Source organism: Lathyrus oleraceus, chromosome 1, assembly GCF_024323335.1.
Source record: "Lathyrus oleraceus cultivar Zhongwan6 chromosome 1, CAAS_Psat_ZW6_1.0, whole genome shotgun sequence".
Classification (NCBI taxonomy): domain Eukaryota; kingdom Viridiplantae; phylum Streptophyta; class Magnoliopsida; order Fabales; family Fabaceae; genus Lathyrus; species Lathyrus oleraceus.
Genome location: NC_066579.1, coordinates 232,980,023 through 232,997,152, shown reverse-complemented (window position 1 = coordinate 232,997,152; position 17,130 = coordinate 232,980,023). Strand labels below are relative to the sequence as shown.

Below are 17,130 nucleotides of genomic sequence, written 5' to 3'. Positions count from 1 at the left end.
AGGGTAAGCAACAAAGTATGCCATAATATAAACTGATATGCAATCTATGAAGCAATTGATTAAGGAATGGGTATGTGACCCCAAAGTAACGATCCCAATAAATGTATGAATATCCAGGAGGAGAGTCTTCTACCGAAGGAGGATTGATGTGTAATGATGCTTCACTGTTGAAGTATTGAATGATTGACGCTTTCTTGAAGAAGACTTGACAATTGTATGATTCAAATTGCACTAAAGTCTATGAATGAGGGTGAATGCTTTGAATAACTAGGGCCTATGCCCTGTATGCAAAGTCATTCTAGACAAGGGTAGGAGAAACTCTGTCTCATCATTCCTCATTACTTAAGGTTCATGACTTATAATTTGAATCACCCTTATCAAGTGTTGATACATTTGTTGTGCTTTGAGAAGTAGTCCACTTTGCTAGCTATGCTTAACTGACTTTGACTTTGAAGCCTCTATCTTATATTTGAACCTTGAGGTCTTGAACTCTTGGGATTCAACATATCCACAATAACTTAAGCATAATGAACTTGCCATATCAAGTGATCAAGGGTCTTTTGATCACTTGAATAGGTTTGGGGCTTATAGCATAATATAAAGGATTTGGTTGACCAAAGTGTCATTTGGTCAACACTAATTAGTGGGATTGAAAATATTAGTTGAAACTAGGTATAATAACATCCTATTGAAATAATCAACTAGATGAGAATCAGACAAATCTGAGTAAAAATCCTAAGCTAAGGGAGCATGCATTAGAAATTAAGATTCTAAGCCCTAAGGGCAAAATGGTCATTATACATAAATGAAAATAAAGATCAATATTATTCATAATTAATTAAAACCAATTAATCAATACATGAATATTTGAAGAAAAGAATTAAACTAAGTTTATTTACTTAAACCTAGAACTCCTAAAGATTTCAATTAACGAATAATTAATGATTATTTCTACTAATCACAACCAATTAATTAATCTCATAATTAATTAATTAAAACAATGATTAGTCAAAAATTATAACAAACTATTAATCTAAGTGAAAACAGAATTAATCATGGTCATTTAAACAAAAAAATCACAAATTCAGAATTTAACTAGGAAATGATTAAATCAAGATTAGCTAAAATGATCGTAATTAAATTAGATTAGAATGAGGGGTGCTGCCTGGGGCTCAAAGCCCAACAATTCAATGGAAAGACAGGTTCACTCAGACTTGGGGTGTAACATAATGTTAGGGATTGAAATCCTAATCCACCCGTTTGGGCCTTCAACACAAAACTGGCCTTAGGGCGAGGTATGCACCGGATTTAAAATGACCGAATAGAAGGAACTCTCATCAGTTGTGGCCAAATTGAAAATGCTTCTCCAAAATGCAAAGTTGCAACAATGATGGCGCTTCAACAATTCTTCGCATCGGTATCACGACTATAGATCTGGAGCACCGGCGTTGCATCGTGGATTCATCATGATTCATGTTTCAAGATTCATCACTCATGTTAGCGTTTCAATCATCATCGCGTTCGCTTCAAAACGCTCAAGCTCGCGCACGCAAACTCGAGGGGCAATGCAGATTTATCCCGGAAAATTAATGTTGAAGTAAGAAGCGGCAGAAAACTCACCGGATCAGAATCGGAGCTGGTGCGGTGACCTCCCTGGGAACAACCGGCACGCTTCTTCTTTCATATTCGTTCTCTTCTTCTTCTTCTACCGCTTGAACTCTTCTTCTTCTCGTGTCTTCTTTCTGAGCATTATTGTTGTTAGCTCCGTTATAAGTGTAGAGAGAGGTTCAGAGAGTCAGTGTTTATTGTGTGCAGAGCCTCGAAGCTTCAGAGAAATCAAGAGAATTGGACTTATCAGACGATGCAGAGTGATGAATTCAGTGCCCCCTAAATTGTGATTGCAATGACGAATTTATAGAGTTCAACAATGATAACTCTGTTAATCTCCATCGAACCTCTTAGTGCATAGTTAGTTAAGTGTTAAGCTATCGTTAAGAATCTGTTAGAAAGTTAGTTGCAATGTAAATGCGGTTAGAGTGATTGGTTAGCATCTATTAAATGTCTTGGATTAATTCTCTCAGTTTTCGTTTGCAGGGTTAGTTTAACCGCTAATTTGAAACTAGTTATTGGGTGCAGAATGATGTGGAAATAGAGTGGAGTTAATATACTTTTACTCTGTTATGATATTCTGTAGATACAAGTGAGTTGTTGAGTCGTGCTATGTGGTGAGTTAGTTAATTGATTGCAGTTCTATTGATTAGCTTTCTATTAAACTATTGATGCATTGAGGTCTTTAACATATTCTGCAACTTCAAAAATTCCTGCTTAGGATGAATGGAAAGTTCACTGGAAAGTTCACATCTTACTTGGACTTCATATGGTATGATTGTTGCTTGAAGTTTCTCATCTCAGTTTCCCTTCAAATTAATTTTTTGCTACTGCATAGACTACATATGCCTAAAATCGCTTTGCTATTGCCGGTTTGGACTGTTGCTTGAAGTTTGTATGTCATGAAGTTTTGATATCAATTTGGATTCCTTCCATCCTTGCTTATGTGAATGCATTGGTGCGGCTGTTTTACAGGACTGAGATAGACTTTTTCTTTCATTTGAATTGCTCATGATGTATGTAAGTTTGATGTATGTAGCATAAAATATATGTGAATAACCTATGAGGCATAATGTAATGCTTATGTAAAATGTTTGTTTTAATAATAAAAAATTACTTATGATTGTAATTTACTCAAAACTCATCTTGCCTTGTTATATGTATGAGACATTTCCATGTAATGAATGCTAGCCATGAAATTGAGCATGTATAGAAAATTTATGGAACTTTGAATTGAAATGTATGGATTGAATATAATGGATATTGGTGGACCTTGACCTTATTATGGAAAGACTTTAAATACATTAATTTAAATTGAATGGATTTGGAGTATTTGAATTGGGTCAAATTGTATTGAATGCTTATGGAAAATGTATTGAATGGTTGGATTAATGTGAATGGATTAATTTGAGATTGCCTTTGATTTATTTGTTAAAATTCAAATGGTTTTATGCTTGTGATGTACTCAAATGTTAGAGGAAAAAAAGTTTGAAATAGAATTTTACATGTTAGTAAAGGTTTTTAAAATGTTAGTGGAAAAGTTTTACAAGTTAATTGAAGGTAAACTTAAAATAGATTGAATAGGTTAATTTGAAATAGATTTGACAAAGTTAACTTTGAAATGGTTTCAAAAGTTAATTGAATGGATTTTAAAAAGGTTAATTGGAATTGTTTCAAATGTCAACTTGAAATATTTTTTGAAAGTCAAATGAAATTGTTTTAATAGAAATGTTCCAAAATGTTATTTGAAAAGTTTCAAAAATTAAATCGAAAATGGGTTTGAGATGATTAATGTTCAAATACTCTTGAAAAGTCAAATGAAGTGTTTTGACAAGCTTGGAAATGTTAATTGAATGGAAAGTATAAATGGATACGAGCATGAAAATTTGAATTGAATTAAGTGCTTTTGGAACCTCAGTTCTCCATGGTTTGGTTAATGCGAATGGAACAGAATCAATGGAAAGAAACAATGTCACTGCTACCATCTATATAAAACATGATTACTGATTATTGTTAAAATGATATGGAAATGGTATGCCAACAAGACAAGTTAGGTTTAGAAAGATCATAATTGGAATGGTTGACTTTGGTCAACTGGTTGATAAAAAAGTTAACAGTTGACCACAGTCAACTAAGAGGCATGAATTAGGGTTTTGGTACAAATGAAGGTCATGATTGCAACTTTCATGAACCACAACCCTAAGCATAAGCAAATTAGGGTTTCACCCTTCTTGATTCCAAATGATAAGCATCACCATAATCCTAGGGGTTAAGCCTCAAGCCAAACCCTAGCTTTCAATAGGCATAAATTAACACCACCCTTGAATCTACGCAATTGTATTAACCTGATGCATATGAATGAAATATGAATTTGGGTCGATGAATCTTAAGTTAAGGGTTGAATGAAAAAATGAAAGGGGTTGGGGGTTGGGGTACGACAATGCGATTTACGCATGCTCATATGATTCAACCTTCCTGTGGATATCGAGTTTTCCATGGGACTCTAACCCACTTCAAGAACCATCACTCGTATGGGACTCGAACCCACTTTGAGTATCTTTCACCGTATGAGACTCGAATCCACTTAGGTGTCCACGTCTCTCTTATGTTCCGCCATGGTTGGGACTCAAACCCAATCGAGGCACGAATCATTGATGCCACATCCCTATTTTCTACTTTATATAAGCACCTCAAATGGTATGTGCACAATCAAGGGAAAACATATGAATACGTGATTAGGTTCCACATCATTGTGATTACTCTCATCAATTACTAGGTAATCACATTCACCAATTCACTTGGTATTCATCAAATACCAGGTGATCATATACATCCATTCACATGTCATTCAACATGTTCCACACAAAGCATATTAATTCATTAATCAAGTGAATACTCGTATGCGATACACACTGAGGTACCTTTGCGTCAGGGGCGGTCCAACACATTTTGAGGCCTAAGGCGTGTGAAGAATTTTAATTTTTATCATTTATTTTAATTTTTTGTGTATATAATTTTTAGTTTGTATTTTAGTTTTTATCATTCATTTTAATTTATATATAATTTTTATCATTTATTTTAATATTTTTAAATTTATTCTCACCTGGATCGAACCAAGGTACCACGAGATGCTAGACTATGTTATCCACCGCTGGAATACTAAGTTTTAATCAATTTATATTGAAATGTTTTTTAATTATATAACTTTAAAGGCCTAATTGTTTAGCATTTAAGGCCTATTTTAAAGACCCAAAACAATGAGGTCTAAGGCGATGGGCTCACTCGCCTTGGGCTTCGGTCGGCCCTACTTTGGGTCCAAGCATCGAACCCTAAGCCTGCGATACACACTGAGGTACCTTTCCGTACAAAAAATAACATGTATGGTTAATTTATAATAAAAAATTATAAGTTTAATTGAAGCAATACAATTTTATGAATTTTATAGTGTTGCATACTGTTTTCCTTAGTTGAGTATATGTCAAGTTCCTAAATCTTCAATCTCCATAAAACCTCTGGAGGTTATTGATGAAGTTTGTGTGATTGGAAAATCTATAGGGTTAATGATCAAGGGTGATTGCTTAAATATGTCAAGTGCTTTGTCAAAAGGGAGAGGTGATGAGCTTAAAATTGAGGGAGGAGGTGAGGGTGGTGGGGGGGGGGGGGGGGGGGGGGGGGGGGGGAGGTGGAGAGAGATATTGAGGGTTGAAAATGGCGTTTTAAGATAGAGTGTTTTTGGGGTTGTTAAGAGGAAGTTGGGTGGTTATAGTGAAGCTTGTTTCTTTTAATATGGGAGGTTTAGGTGGTTGGGAGAAAATGAGGGAGGTGTAGAGGTTGGTTAGAGAGAAGTGTTTGTTAAGGTTGTGCATTTAGGAAACAAAATTGGAAGTGATTGATGATGTTGTGTGTAGGTATTTGTGGGGGTCCTCTAAAGTGGATTATTCCTTTTCGGCCCTCTTTAAGAGTCTCTAGTGGTTTATTGACATTATGGGATATTAACGAGTTGGTGGTGAAAATTTCAATGAGTTTTGAGAATCATTTGATTATAAAAGGGTGTTTTAGAAAGTCATGGCATGAGTTTGCTTTTGCCAATGTTTATGCTCCTTGTGATAGTGGTGGTTGGTTATCATAATCGCTTGGGTGTTCTGATTAATGATTACAAGGGGAAAGCTTGGTGTGTGAATGATGATTTTAAAGCTATTTAATCGATTGAGGAAAGAAGAATTAGGGTAACTATTGAATGTGTGGAGGATTATTTTCATTTTAATAAGTTTATTGAAGACAATTTTCCAGTTGAATTACCATTGTGAGGGAGAAGATTCACGTGGTATCGGGGGACTGTCTTTCTATGAGTCATCTGGATTGTTTTTCTATCGGATGCTTGGATTTCTTTTTGGCCGAATTGCATTCAAGTTGCTCTTCCCTGCACTATTTCTAATAATTGTTTGATTTTGTTGACTATTGACGAAGAAAACCGGGGTTCCAGGTCAACGAGAATGTTAAAATGTTGGACAAATTTACTAAGTTACAAGGAGTTTATGAAGGAACAATGACTATCTTTACAGATGGATGGGTGGGGAGGTTTTGTGTTGAAAGAAAAACTGAAGCTGATTAAGGACAATTTGAAATTATGGCATCAAAATCATACTCAGATTTTAAAGGCAAAATCTAAGCGGTAAAAGAAAATATTTTTTTATTGGATGAAAAGGAGATAAATATGATATAGAGGAGGAGGAATTGGGAAAGTTACACTTTTTATTGGCATACATTCTTTCTTTATCCAAATTACATTCAAGTATCCAGTGGAAAGAATCTATATTACTTTGGCTAAATGAGGGAGATGCAACTTCAAAACTCTTTCACAATATTATGTCTTCGAGGAGAAGGTTGAATGTTATCATCTTAATTTCAGTTAATGATGTATAGGTGGAGGTGTCAATGGAGTAAGAAGTGTCATTTTTGATCAGTTTCATAATCAGTTTTATGCGATAAAAGTTGATCGGCCAGGGATAAAAGGTCTTTCATTTAAATCAATCACTAGGGAGGAGGGGTCAGTCTTGACTCTACATTTTTCAAAGGTAGAGATTAAGCATGCAGTTTGGAATTGTGACTGTTTTAAGAGTCGTAGACCAGATAGAAATAATCTTGGCTTTATCAAAGACTTTTGAGACGTCTTAAAATATGAATTGATGTGTTTTTTTCTCTTGATTTTCACCATAATGGCAAGTTGACCAAAGGCATTATCAATTCTTTTATTGCTTTGATTCCCAAAGTTGAGAGTCCTCAGCGTTTGTCAAGTTTTTGACCTATTTCTTTGGTTAACTGTCTATATACAATTATATTTAAGGTTCGCTAATAGGCTAAGACACATGATTGGAAGTGTTATTTCCGAGTCTCAGTCAACTTTTGTTAAAGATAGGCAGATCATGGACAACATTCTTATAACTAATGAAATGGTAGATGATGCATGTATTTTAAAAAAAAACGTTGATTAGTATTTAAGGTTGATTTTGAAAAAGCCTATGATTCAGTGGATTAGTGGTATTTGGATGATGTTATATGTCAAATGGATTTTCCGACTCTGTCGCAGAAGTGGATTTTAGAGCGGTAACAACTTTTGTACTTGTGAATGGAAGCCCAACTGATGAGTTTAAAATGGAAAAAGGTTTTTGTCAAGGTGACCTGTTTTCCCCTTTTCTCTTTTTGATAGTAGCTGAAGGGTTACATGTTTTGATGAATGTTGTAGTGAAAAAAGGAATGTATACAGGATATGGGGTGCCGATTTATTTCTTCGTTTATTTAATTATTTATTTAATTTAATTGAGTATTTTATTTAAATAATTATTTTTCGTGAATATGTGACATTCTTAATTAATTAGTTTAGTGGATCTTAATTAATAATTTAATTGTAAATTGGTGAGAATTTGTAGAGTTGGACCAATTATGGGAATTGAGAGAGTTAAGTGGTGAGTGGAGAAAGATTGAGCTTTAATTGAGCAAAAAGTGCAATTTAGAGAAATTAAAATAAACTAGTATATATTCTATAGTTAGACCAACAATTATGTTTTTAGAGTATTTTCTATCAGTACATGAAAACAATGGATATTAGAGAGAAGAACTTTGAGAAGGAGTGTTAGGGCTTGAGAGAAGGGGTCTTAGAGAGCTTGCTTGGTGAATTTTTCTGGAATTACAGAGTAAGGGTGACATTCTTCATCTAATGGTGGTTATATCATGAAAGGATAAAGAGTTTTCCTTTAACCTCCAATGGGGTTTGTGTTTTATCTATTGATTGATTATGAACATGATAGATGAATGTTGTGATTCTATTTTGCCATGGATTGATGTGATAATATGTGTTTTTTCTATTGTGTTGTTTGATGCTCATAATTCCATTAATGTTATGATAAAACTATGTTGAGTTGGGGATTTTGGGATCTCTATAATGGATTAATCCAGGATAAAAATAATGAATCATTATTATTCTATGGATAATTAATCTGTTAGTCATGATATAGTATGATAGACTCTATGTATGGGTTATTATGAGCATTTGGGTTTTTACGGAATCGAAATCGAAGGTTTGGGAGGCCTCAAATGGTGAAAAATTTAGCAGAAAAACATTGTAGACTGATTTCATTTGAATATGAGATTTACACAGCGATTTTGATTCGAATCATAGTCTTTTGAGTAACCTCTGTCTGGTTTGATTCGAATCATACTTTACACTTGATTCGAAACAGAATGGCAAATTGAGCCAAAATACTATTTTTATCGTACCTTTTTTCTGTAAGTCCAAATGATGTGTCGTTTGAAGCGTTCGAGAGCCGACGTGTAGAGCTACGTAATGGTAGTGGTTTAGTGAAACAAATTTTTCATGTGACTGTATGATTATTGCGTGAATGTATGTTGTGAATCGTGTGTATAATTGATGATAATTGTACATGCTTTTGGTGATTGATGAGGCAAGTGGTTTGACAAGAGAACTACTTGTGTTGTGTTGAGTACATAATGAACTACAATCAGAGTGGGTTGTAGTCCTTACCATGTTGTTGTTGTCTGGATGCTTATAATCAGAGTATGGTTGTATTCGTTATGATGTTGTGTCATTGTATGAATAATTGTCATGCATCATATGTCGTTGCTATTGTGAAAGAGGCGTGCTTGCTAGTTCAGAGTGGAGACTAGTGGCTTGTACCAAGCCTTGAGTGGGAGCTCAGGGTTCAAAGAGATTGGTACCTAGTTCGTATGAAGAACCAAACATTGAGTTAATACCACATGCATATAAAGTTGAGTTGTGAGTCGAATTCATAGTGGGGACTATGAAGAGCATGAGCCGAGTCATGTTGCATTATATTTCATGATTTTGATTGGATAATTATGATGTGGGTGAGATTGTGTAAATGTGTGAATCTATCTTGAATGTTTATGCACCATTTATTATTTTAATATATTCTCACCCCATTTTATCTTGTTGTGTTTGTGCTCCTTTGGAGTACAGATAATCAGGTACCTGAGTAGGAGCTTGAGGTTGAGGACGATGTTGTGCCTCTTTAGTTGCTTGTTGTCCGAGTATGTAGTTGGAGTCACCCTGATATGTAACACGAGGGGACATGTTATTTTTTCGTTTTTATTATGTTGCATATATTCAATTGCTTTTAACATTGAATCACTTTTCAAATTTTTGGTTGTTGAGGCTTTTATGCCAACTATTTTCTAATTTTCCGCTGCTTATGAAATGAGTCATTTTTAATTATGTGGTTTAAGTATGAAAAGTTTGTATGTTGAGTAGTGTAGCACCTCAAATTTGCACCCTACCATTGTGTACATTCATTTCATATTAGGTCATAGCATTAACAATGTCCACTGCATAACATTGCATTGTCCATGTGCCCAAGTGCAAGCTCAGTTGATGAATCAGGTCAACTGATCAGGAGAACCAGTCAATCAGGCAAGCAAGTGCCATTTGCATTGAGACAAAGCCCTAGGGTTGATTTCTCAAGCTCATATGGTCCAAGGATCATTTTGGAGTGGTTTGGCCAAAGATTGGATGCTCAGAAGTCACCAGTCAGTGTTCAGTCAACCAGAAACCCTAGAAAGTCGACTGTGGTCAACTGTGCCTGATTTTACGGATTGGAAGGTGGGAAATGGTTTGAAAGGCTTCATTCATGTCCATATGAGTCTCATTTGACATATCAAAGACCAAGGTTGAAGGAATTGAGCTCAGATAGAAAATTTCCAAAAATAGCAGATGACCTCTAATCTCAGCTGCCCAAAATGGAAACTTTTTCTCCTCAAAATAACTTCATCATACAAGCTTCAAATGGATTTTTGTCCAACATGAAAGTTGGAGATCTTGTTCTCACCTTTCCAAAAAGTCCAAGAACTCAAAAATCCAATGTGTGGTTTGCAAGATATGATCAGATGAATTTCAAAAAAGACCCGTAATCAGGAGGCCATAACTACCACATACTTTGTCCAAATTGCAAATTCTTTGTATGCACAAACTCCATTTAATGTGTACTTCAAGGGTGCATAATTGGATTTCTTGGAAAAGGCTCCATGCAAAAGGCCATTTTTGAAGTGAATTATTTAGAAGGAGGGGCAAAATCGTCCAAAATGAGAAATATGGAGAATTTGAAGATGAGGCCAATGCAACCAGCTCGCAAAGGATATTTTTGATTGTTTCCAATTGAAAAATGCTGCTAAAAATGCTGCTAAGCTTCAAAAAGAAAAAAAAATCCAAAGTGCACTACATGAGCTATTTTGCACTAATCACTTTTTCATGCTTAATCATGGTTAAGGAGGGATTAAGAATCCATATATATACTTAAATCCATAACAGAAAAAAGGTTAATCATTTTCTTCACAAATCACAATCTGAAATCTAACAGAAAAATGAAATAACTCTCTCATCTCTCACTTTTGCTCAAGGCTTCACCACATTCCTTTTCAAAAATTCCATCAAGATTCTTTGATTTCTGTGCGAATTTGCTGTTGATTCTCAATTTGCAGGTGGAAGAGAGTTTCTGTTGATCGCTATTGGAGCAAAATCGCGACCGATTCGAGCTGCTACCAAAACCTGTTAACTTCCATGACAGTCCAAAAAGATTGATCGATCGGAGCGTGCTGGAGCTGCAAGAACGTCATCAATAGCCTCCTGAAGCGATTGGCCATAGCTGTTTGCGTGAATTCGAAGCTCAACCGCTGAATCCATCACTGCTCATCAAGAAAGGTCGGAAATCGAATCTTGTAGTCGTCTAAATTGAGTTAGGGATTGCGTAGAACACCTATCGTAGATCGTATAACAAGTCGTAGGATTGCATTTCGTTACGAATCGCATGAGTTATTGTAAACTGAAGTTTCGAAGCGTTTTCTTTTTTCCTTCGATTCGATCTGTATAGTAATCTATAGTTGAAATTGATTCCATATTCGTGTTCCTGGTGGAAAACCGGTTCGACCGGTATGTAGCTTGTAAATTTCTATGGCCGTTTGTTCAAGACCTAGATTCCCAGCGATGAACACGCGAAGAAGACGATGAAGCTCATCAGGATTTCTGGAAAAATGCTTTACAGATCTTCGTGACCGCGTTTCTCATTTCGTTTCCGTGTTTGTGGAGCCCAGATCGCATCCTAGCCGTCCCTCACATCTAATTGAAACGACAGCGTTTAGGGCGTGGCATTAATAATTACACCTTTGCCACTGCACCATAATTTAATTAATTAAATCCGAATAAATCTATATTAATTCTAAATAAATATTAAATAAACACTTTAAAACTTAGAAAAAGCATATAATACTCAATTCTAATCCAAAGAATGCAGGGATTTTGTTGTTGATCTTTAATTTTTCTCTATTATTTTATAAAAATCAAAAACAAATATGTGCTTGGTAAAAAATATAAATGGACCTAGAGATATTCTAATGCATACATATTTCCATACACTTTGCCATTTTAATTCCAAAATCCACATGCTATATCCAAAATAAATGAAAATTGAGACATTGATTCTTGACATCCTTCTGGATTTTTTGACATAGATTTCATAATTTTTGAGCCTATGGTTTATTATATATGAATTATTGAATTTGAGTATGAAATAATGTGACATAAGTTGATAGGTTGAATTCCCCAATTTATTTACCATGCTTCCCTCTGGCCAATGGCCTTGAATTTTTGCATGAAGCTTGTTTGACATGTTAACATCCCCTATGAATTTTTGTGGATTTTTACAATCCATTTTCAATTTGATTAAGAATTTTGCTTGCTGCCTAACAATTTTTGAACCTAGCTAGTGTCACATTTTTTAGTATGTTGCCATATTCTCATAATTAATCCAACGACCTTGAAAATTGATAGGATAGTTCTTAACCCCTGTAGCTATCTTTTGGCTTTGGTCCTACTAATTTATAATGTACCATTGCTGTTTACCATTGGATTGAAGTTAGCATACATTTGTAGACTTCTTTTGATGTTGTTTTTACATGCTTTGACATGTCTAATTAATTCCCACTGTTCCTTTTATCCAAATTGCTTGAAAATTGACATGTGGCTTGTTGAATGTCTTCTGGTTAGAATGTAATTTTTGTGGATTTTTTGGATCCTTTTTGGCATTTATTTGGATGTGATCTTGCTGGTTGCTTGTATGTGACTCATATTTGCACCTTTTGCCTTATATGTTGCATAAATTAAAATGTGTGCATAGTTTGGATATGGGACCAATTGGGATCCCTTTGTTGTTGAAATAGCTTGACTTTGATCATGAATTGGTTGCTGTTTTAACATTTTTCCATCTTTTTGACCCTAGGCTAGTCCTAGTGGTCATGTTACTTACATTTGAATGTGATTGTGGCTTTTCAGGTTAAGAAGTTAAGGATTAAGGCATTTGTTTCACATTTGGGATTGTGTTGCTTGGCCTATAAACTAATGTGTTTGTTTTGTAGGGTGTTTGAGCCTTGAGCTTTGTGCTATGCACATCATTGTGATTGTTAATTGATCATTATATTGTTGTCTGTTTGTGGAAGTAGATACTGATTCTGTTTGACTTTTGTACAGGTACCCTTTAGTTGCTCAGTTCTCTTAAGAACTTGCATTGCTTTGCATAAGCAATTGGCATTGAGGTATAGAACTTTCTTCTTCATGTAGTCTGGAGACCCGGCTGTTACCGGGCCGGGCAAAACTGTCTGAAGTCCTCCTTAAGAGGCAATGCTTGTGTATGTTTATATTTGTCCTAAGCAGGGAAAGTCCTCATTTGAGGCAATTGGTGGAAGGTAGGGATAAGCAATCTATCCCCCACTATTCTGTGAGTCTTCTCCTTGCTCCCATTACATGGTTGTAGCATTGAGATCCAAGCCCAAGATCTTGTACATTGTACAGTCGAGTCTATGTCCTGAGCGTAGAAGGGTCCCCCCATTCTGGACCCACGCTCCCTTGTCTGATGCTCTCTCTGACCAGAGATAGAAGCAATGAGGCACACCCCTCATCACCTTTCATCTGGCTTCACCTTAGCCCCTCAATGGCAAGGTTAAGAGCTAACTGGACCCCGATACAGAGGCTTGTTTGTTGAGGTTGATATGACCCCTCGACTAAAGCTTAGCCCCGATGTTTGAGCCCCTTGTTGGTGTGTTTACTTCATGCTGTATATGTTTGTGTGGTGTGATTGTATCCCCTAGGTTAGCTAGACTCCGCGTAGTCTCGTTTGCATGACAATTAAGGTAGCACGGTTCCTTCGTATAGGACTTCCTTTCTTGCTTGAGCTTTCCTAAAACACAAACAAACATTATCCCCTCTTAAGGATACGTCAACTCCTTCTACTACAGGTGAGTAAGTCTCCAAAGGTCGAGCATCAGGTAGATTGTGTAGTGACGTTATCCACTTAAAAAACACAAACCAACAGGAATAGTTTAGCCGAACTACGGCAACTCTGATTCTCATGTCCAGATGAGATACGTAGGCACGAGACGCGATGTCTTGCCGAGTTTGACTAACCACTAACACTAATTCTTTTCTCTCGCCCTCGTTGCGATTGAGACCTTCCCTTTCTCTTGCCCTAGTTGCAATCGAGACCCTTCTTCTTGTTGCATGCTGTTGTGTGTTTTGGGTTCGGATGCTGACATAATTCCATCAATTGGTTGTCGGGCTCCATGTTTGCCCTTTTGAGTGTGTTTTGGGTTCGGATGCTGACATAATTCCATCAATTGGTTGTCGGGCTCCATGTTTGCCCTTTTGAGTGCGTTTTTGGTTCGGATACTGATGTAAGTCCAGTGATTGACATTCCGGCTCCACGTTTGCCTTTGCCTGTATTCGGTTGTGTGCGTGTTAGCCGAGCTACGAATGCTCTGATTCTCCTTCGTCCAAAGGAGATACGTATGCATAGGATGCGACCTCCTAGCGAGCATGTGTTGTTTCCCCAGTCCGAACTACTTTGACTCTGATGTCTATGCTTGATAGACTAAGTAGGCCCAGGATGCGATATCCTGCCGAGTCAGTTTCAGTCTGTTTTCTTGTGTCTCTTTCAGCCTGTGTAGATGTTTATTTGAGCAGTGTTTTAGCAACCATTTCCCTTCCTATTGTGCGTGGATCCCGTCGAGTACGACGGATGCGTAGGGGTGCTAATACCTTCCCTTCGCATAACCGACTCCCGATCCCATTCTCTTTGGTCGCGAGACCACGCTTTTTCCAGGTTTACTCTGAGCGTTTCCTTTCCCTCTTTTGGGATAAATAACGCACGGTGGCGGCTCTGTTGTTTCTTCTTTTCCCGCCGGTTTTTCGCGTAATGCGACAGTTGGCGACTCTGCTGGGGAACGAGAGAAGTTGACCTGTGCTGGTCCTTCTTCCCTAAGCGAGTCTCTTCTAGCGCTCTCTAGGTTAGGGCCTTGGTTGTTATATGCTGCTTTATTTATTGCATTCATTTGTATATATGTGCATTTACTGTTTGCATTTATTGTGTGCATTAATGTTTGCATTCATTCATATTCATCTGCTGTGTTGGCTGTGTGTTCTCTATTTGGGATGGGTGATACTCGAGGTAAAAGGCCCAATACCCAGGCTATGAGTGCAATCTAGGAAACCTAGGAATAGAGTGATTCATGGGAAGCGGGTGGTGTACGCCACTTAGCGGAACATTGATATCACGAGCAGTTCAGACTCTGATGGGGTATTATCGGTGCATACATCTGGTGTGCACAGGATGATATTCTTGAAAGGGTTGTTTATCCTGCGTTTCTCTCGACCTTACCCTGGCCTAGATGACACCCGTGAGTGGGGAGGGAATGATCATTTTAACAGGTACAGATGGTGACTGTTGGTGACTGATGGTGACCGTTGGTGACTCAGTATGTTCCTGTTGGTGACTCAGTTCCTCAGATTGGGTTCAGACGACAGTTGACCAGTTGACTTTGGGTTTTAGATGATTGTTATCAGAATTCAAGCCGAAGTTTTGATCCTGTGTTCAGAGATGCACAGCTTGCCAGTCGTGTCTGCATCATGTGCATCATAGCATGTTTATTTTTCAAAAGAAATGCAATGAAAAAAATTATTAAAAAAAAAAATGAAAAAAAAAAAGAAAAAAAAGAAGAAACTAATCCTTGCATGCATATCATTTCTCAGGTACATTCCAGAGCTTGATTCATTGATAGAGATGGCAACAGTTCCCGAGCCGAAGCGGAAGACTTGTTCCTACATTTTCCACCGTGAGTCTTTGACATCTCTGATTGAGTTGAGTAGTCTTGTGACCAGTGATCGTCTGAGGGGGTTCGTGGATCAGTATGGGGATATTATGACTCTGTTGAAGATGGTAGTCGACCCGGTGCCGTTACAGACGCTTCTTCAGTTTTATGACCCAGAGCTTAGATGTTTCACTTTCCAGGACTATCAGTTGGCGCCTACTCTCGAGGAGTACTCCATTCTGTTGGGTGTCCCTGTTCGGCATCAGGTTCCTTTCCTGGACGTACCGAAGGAGGTTGACTTCAGGGTTATTGCTAGGGCTTTGCATCTAAGTGTCCGAGATATCAGTGATAGTTGGAAGACCAATGGGGACGTTGTGGGTCTACCCTTGAAGTTTCTGCTGAGAGTTGCTAGAGGAGAAGCAGAGAAGGGGAATTGGGGAGCTTTTCATGCCCAGCTTGCTGTGATGATCTATGGGATCGTCCTGTTTCCTAGTATGCCCAACTTTATTGACTATGCTGCAGTCTGCATCTTCATTGGAAGGAATCCAGTTCCTACTCTGTTAGCTGACACTTACTATGCTATCCACAGTAGGCATGGTAAGGGTGGAGCTATCAGGTGTTGTCTCCCTCTGTTGCTCAGATGGTTCATGTATCTCCTACCAGTCAGTGGGCCATTTGTCGATGCTCAGAGCACTTATAGGTGGACTCAGAGGGTGATGTCTCTTACTTCATATGATATCAGATGGCAGTCATACCGGATGGACGTACGGGATGTCATTATGAGTTGTGGAGAGTTCCGGAACGTGCCGCTTGTGGGGACCAAGGGTTGCATCAATTACAACCCAGTTCTTTCTCTTCGCCAGTTGGGGTTCATTATGAGTAGAAGGCCACTTGAAGCTGAAATAGCTGAGAGTGTATATTTTGAGAAGCGTACCGACCCTGTTAGATTGGAGCAGATTGGGAGAGCTTGGAAATCCATTGGTGTCAGAGATGGATCCATTTTGGGGAAGAAGTTTGCCATTGCCATGCCTGATTACACAGATTGGGTGAAGAAGAGGGTGGAAACTTTGTTGCTGCCCTATGATAGGATGAGCCCGTTGCAAGTGCAACCACCCTTGATTCTTGCTGATACTGTGCCTGCTGAACAGTATAAGCAAGCTCTGATGGAGAGCCGTCGCCTGAAGGAGAAAGAGCAGGATGCCCAGATGGAGTTGTACCAAGCCAAAGCTGAAAAGCTGAACCTGTCTCATCAACTCAGAGACATCCAGAGTGCAGATGTTGGGGAAATAAGGAGTAAGAAGAGATCTTATTCAGAGATGGAGACCTTGCTAGATGCAGAGCACAGAGAGTGTTTGAGATTGCAGAGGGCTGAAGCCGGTTATCTGAAGAAGATCAGAGACTTGGAGAAACAACTCAAAGCCAAAGATATCCAGTTGAAGAAGGAAGTCGACCAGAGACTTGCATCAGAGACCCAGCTTGGGGCAGAGGTTATTGAGCTTAGAAGACAGTTGAAGGAGAAGATCACTCCCTTACCGGAATGTTCAGAGTGTGAACTGTTGATAGACCAGTGTCACTACTTGAAGACGCTCATTCCTGGAAGTAGCTTGTCTTAGCTTGTATTTTCCTGATGTTATGTTGTGAATCACCCCCAGGCTTGTTGGGTGGGATTCATCTGTTGTACTTTTTGGATATTTGGATCTTTGTTGTATGATCCAGTTGCTCATTTATAGACGAGATTTTGGTTTCACTCTGTATTCAGTACTCAGTTGTATGATGATTCTGTATCTCCCTGTTGCTTTTGTTTGTTGCAGGTTGTCATTTCTTAAGATGAATCAGGCTCTTTGAATGCCTGAGGAATGA

General features: G+C 37.8%; 1 long non-coding RNA gene across 1 annotated transcript; it reads left to right on the top strand.

The window, feature by feature from the left end:
* The first annotated feature begins 1,184 nt into the window (after positions 1-1,184).
* On the top strand, positions 1,185-2,890 carry LOC127128851 (uncharacterized). The gene is made up of 2 exons (XR_007806055.1): positions 1,185-2,225; positions 2,330-2,890. It is a non-coding gene; the product is annotated as an uncharacterized LOC127128851 (long non-coding RNA).
* The last annotated feature ends 14,240 nt before the right edge of the window (positions 2,891-17,130 follow it).